The sequence below is a fragment of the Aquarana catesbeiana genome, linkage group LG10, assembly GCF_042186555.1.
Source record: "Aquarana catesbeiana isolate 2022-GZ linkage group LG10, ASM4218655v1, whole genome shotgun sequence".
In the NCBI taxonomy this organism is placed as follows: Eukaryota; Metazoa; Chordata; class Amphibia; order Anura; family Ranidae; genus Aquarana; species Aquarana catesbeiana.
The window spans coordinates 21,714,000-21,719,335 of NC_133333.1; positions in this window are offsets into that span (position 1 = coordinate 21,714,000).

The window sequence follows — 5,336 nt, forward strand, 5'->3', positions numbered from 1 at the left end:
GCTGGATGGCTGTTTTATTTTGTAAAGACTTATGGGCGTGGGCATTTTTGGACTGATTACGCATAATAATTCTGTACCACAAATATAGTCTAGGTTTTGTTTCCTTCCAGCTCTTTGACCTGCTTTCTCTAAATGCCAAGCCTGAAGGGTAAAATAAAAATTATTATTAATTATTATTATTATTATTAATAATTTAATTTATTAAATGTATTATTTATTATTTATTTTTAATGAATTCCAAAAATTTAATTTAATTATAATATTTTCCTGACATTGGAAATGGGCCTTATTTATCCATTTTCAGCCTTAAAGCATAACCCTTCTGTACTCTAGATCATACTTCACATTGTTTTAGAAAAAAAAAACAGGTTCTCAATTTATCACATGCAAAAAACACATTTTCAGATACTCATATGGGTTAGTGTTGCGTAACAGTGGGGTTCCACAAGCTGGGCTGCATGGTCACCACATGTACTCTTAAAGGAGAAGTTCAGCCTGAGCTTTTTAGGCTGGGCTTCTCCTATGGGTCACAGGAGTGCACTCCTATGACCCGTTTTTAGCGGAGAGCGGTCTGAAGTCCGCTCTCTGCTGACATCACCAGGATCAGTCCAGACACCACGTCATCCTGACTTAGGAAGTCGCCAGCTGCCTGGACTGATGGCAGCCTCTCAGCGAGCCGCTCCTCGACAGCTCCAATGAGCATGTAGGAGCAGAGCAGGAGAGATGCTGACTGACAGACAGCATCTTTCTGCTCAGGAAGGTGAGAGAACCAAGCCATCGGCGGTGTTCGGTGGCTCGGTTCCCAGTGAAGAGGCGCAGAGAACAGATGCAGCATCAGCCTGATTCTGCATCCACCTAGTTAAGTATGAATAGCAAAAAAAAAAAAAAAAAACATACTTCTCTTTTAAGGCCTCATGCATCTTAACTGGTCTGACTTGTGCTGGTCCGACTTTGAAAAAGGTTCCTGCACTACTTTGGTCCGACTTGGGTGCGATTTTAGCCCATTGATTTAAATGGAAGTCGCATTCAAGTCGGATTATCATCTTAACTGATCTGACTTGTGGCATGTGACTTATGCTCTGAGGATCTTGAAGGGGAACCCTATGCCAAGATTTTTTTATAAATTGGTGTGAGTCCCCCCCCCAAATATATACTGGACCCTTTGAGTCTGGTATGGATCTGGAGGGGGAACCCCATGCCAAAATGTAAGAAGAAAACCAGCGTGCCCCCCCAAGACCAAACCAGACTCTTTGAACTGATATCGATATTGAGGGTAAACCCCATGCGAAAAAAAAAAATGTGGTCCCCCCCTGAGCATGCAGCCCGGCAGGTTGAAAAGGGGGGATTGAGTGAGCGCCCCCCCTCTTGAACCATACCAGGCCACATGCCCTCAACACGGGGGGGCTTTGTGGCAGGGGGCTCTGCCCCCCCACCCCAAAACACCTTGTCCCCATGTTGATGGGGACAAGGGCCTCTTCCTGACAACCCTGGGTGGTGGTTATGGAGGTCTGCGGGTGGGGAGCTTATCAAAATCTGGAAGCCCCCTTTAAGAAAGAGGGCCCCCAGATCGTGCCTCCCCCTATGTGAATGAGTAAGGGGTACATTGTACCCCTACCCATTCACCCCAAAAAAAGCAGTGTAGTGTTACGAATAGACATGGGCCGAATGACCCCTGGTTCGGTTTGTGGCAGAACTTTCAAACATCGCAAAAGTTCGGAACCGATTAACAAACCCTATTAAAGTCTATGGGACCTGAACTGGAAAAATCAAAAGTGCGCATTATGAAAGCTTAATTGCAAGTAATTGGGCATACAAAGGGTACGGGGTCCGGGTACTGCCCTGGGAGACATGTATCAATGAAAACAAAGTTTGTAAAAAAACATAATTGTGACAGTGTCCAATCATGGCTCTGACAGTGCTATGTGCCCTGATTGGGCAAAGCTTTCATTGCTTCAGCCAATCAGGGCTTTCAATGCACTGTGTGGCAGCGCAGTGCATTTCGGTCGTTTGGCTGGGCCGAACAAGTGGTCAAATGCCCCAATATTTTGAACAGCCAATGGTCGAGCCAAACCGTCACCCAACACTAGTTGCAAAAAACAAGAGATGTTATTATTAAAATGAAAAATATCCCCCATCGTAGCTTCAACGTGTCTTCTTTCTCTGGTTCCGCCACCAATGTCTTCTTTCTCCAGTCTTCTCCCTCTGCTGATGTCTTCTCCCTTCCCTGATGTCTTCTCTCTCTGCCAACGCCCACCTACTAAAAATAAATAAAACGTTCCTCCTCCGGTGCTGGCTCCCGCCTTTGTGTCAGCTCCAGTGTCTGCTAGTTCTTGTATAGCCATGGGATGTGGCCACCTAGTGACGTCACTTGAAGAACCTGCCCTTGTGACATCACGTGGGTGGGTTCCCTGTGTACCGTCACAGGATGGCCACGCCCCATGACTCTAAAAGAACATGTAGACAGTGGAGCTGACACAACGGCGGGAGCTAGCATTGGAGGAGGACCAATTTTTTTTTTTTTTGAGCAGGTCAGAAGTGGAGGAAGAAAATATCAGTGGATGGAGAAGACATCAGTGGAGGGAGAACACCGGAGGGAGAAGACATCCCCAGATAGAGCATGTCAGAAACCATGAATCAGACCGAGACAGAAGTACAGTTAAATCACACTTTTTTAACAATAAAAGTAAATAGAACAAACGTAGTCAAAACAGCCAAGCCATAAAAGTCAGGGATCAGTGTAGTGGAACAGCAAGCAGGATCTGGAGCCAGAAGGGATGTCAGCCAAGCAAGTCTTTAACAGGTACGCAGGAGATAGTCTCTGTGATGTTGACCAAGGCAAGGCAGAGATCCTCTGGCCTGGACGGCTTAAGTTGGCAGGACTGACGAGCAGGATATAATCAACTATTGAGTAACTGTGGAGAGATAGGAGCCGGCAATTAGCTGACAGCTGAGCGGCCAGCTCAGAGAAGGAAGGGCTGAGCCCAGCCCTGACAGAGAAGACATCACCGGAGGGAGAAGACTGGAGGAAGAAGACATTACCGGAGAAGGAAGACATCAGTGGAGGGAGGAGACAGGAGGAAGAGGACATTGGTGGCGGAAAGAAGACACATTGGAGCTACTACGGGGGGACATTCTTCATTTTTAACAAAGGACTTATCAAAAACCGGCTCTTGTTTTGTTTTTTTTTATTTCAATGCAAAAAGCTTCTAAAAGCGTGTTTTTACAGACGTCATTGGTACTGTTTTTTCAACTCATTTTTTTTAACACCCTATGTGCATGAGAACTAAAGGTCAGCTAAAGGTAAAATTTATACCATTTCTTGGCTTGTGAAAATAAAATGAAGGTCATATTCCGTATTTGAAGGAAGGATTTTGTTTTCAGTGAAAGTGCACCCTGTTGGGGATCACTTTTTAAGGACGTTAACTTGTTCTTTGTTTCTTTGATAGACTTTGCACATTACAACAATATCTTTTCTTTACTCACTTTTAGTGTTTAGTTACGTTTAAATATTTATTTTATATGTTGGATTTCTTATCAATGTCTTGGACACAGGTAGCGCACCTAATTCTATTTAAATAATTCGTTAAAACTGGATATTCAGGTTTTTTAGGTTGCAGCACCTTTTAGTTATCACCATTTCTGATTTATTCACATTTTTTTGATATCACATTATTAAAGTTAGTTGGGGGTAGCGCAGATTGTCCTCGTTACGCAAAATCCTATAGGCATAACAGGAAGTGAGAGGAAATCCTTCCAAAATTAAGGAATGCTTGGCTTTGATTTTGGAGCTAAAAAAAGCATTATTTCAGTATTTTAGATAACAAGAAACTGGCCCTCAATTTATCATATGCAAAAAAACACATTTACAGACATGGGTTAGTATTTCGTAACTGTTGGGTGCCACAGGCTAGGCTGCATGGTCACCACAAGTACTCCTAAAGGTAAAAACTAAATTTGGTATTTTCCTTCACTTTCACTCTCGGTTGTGTAGCACCCCCCTAACACCCTGGAGGCATGGTGGCACCTCCAGAGGCACAGGGCAGGCCAGCATTTCACCCAGAGGCTTAATCCATGTCTAAAATGGGGGACTGAGACAGAAAATTAAAATACCAAATTTAGTTTTTACCTTTAGGAGTACTTGTGGTGGCCATGCAGCCCAGCCTGTGGCACCCAACAGTTACGAAATACTAACCCATGTCTGTAAAATTAAAGTGGTTGTAAACCCTTACACACCACTTTTCCCTGCATGGTTTAGGATATACTTATCATATACGATTGGGCCGACGTCAGTGGCGCATGTGCACTGAAGAAAGGGCACAATCGTGCCATTTCTAAAGGGCCAATGTCGTGACCGTCACGTGACTCTGGCCAGTCACAGAGCTGGGAGTCCACGGCCCCGGAAAGAAGAGGTGTGAAGATGGACGCGGCCACCAGCGGGGACATTGCGGGCTTCGTTTGCAGGTAAGTGCAAAATAATGGGATATTATGTGATGCATACTAGCCCATTATGCTTTTACTTTGCAGGGGAAAAAAGAGGAAATAAAACCCATCAGGGTTTACTTCCTCTTTAAGCACCAGTCACTTTTGTCTTTTTTTTATTTTATTGTAAAACGGTTAAGGAGGTGAGGGTTATAAGTCTCGGATACCATGCAGATCACTTACAGACTCTCCAGGTCCAGAGCAATGTCCAGCTTCACAGTGTCAGAACCTTTAAAGTGGTAGTAAACTTTGTTTTTAAAAAAAAAAAAAAAAAACATGGGCTCCAGGTGATTTAAGCCATAATCTGCAGATATGCATCGCATACTAGTATATTAAGGCATACTTACCTTAAAACGAAGCCCTCCATCGGCACACTGTCTCAGCAGACAGGGCTTCCATCTTCACCCGGTCTTCCTTCCAGGTTCACAGTGCTGCAGCCACTTGAATGGCCAAGCCACAATGACGTCACTCCCACATCATTCCTAAGGGACAGATGCTTAGAGTCTCTCGGAACTGTATAGAACAAAATTATTATCTTGAACAAGCACAGGTGCTTAAAGAAAGATTCTTACAAAAGGTATATAAGGAGGAGAATCTGAATGCGACAATTCAGCAGGTAGCCAATATTCCAAGGGAACAATGTTTAATTTAAAGACTAGCCTCGTTTTGAGATTTTGGTGTTCATATGTTTAAAACAGTTTTTTTTGCTATAAAATTACTTGGAACCCCCAAACATTATATATTGTTTTTTATCTAACACCCATGAGAATAAAATGGCAGTCATTGTAATACTTTTTTTCGCACCGTATTTGCGCAGCGGTCTTACAAGCGCACTTTTTTTTTGGAAAAAATTCACT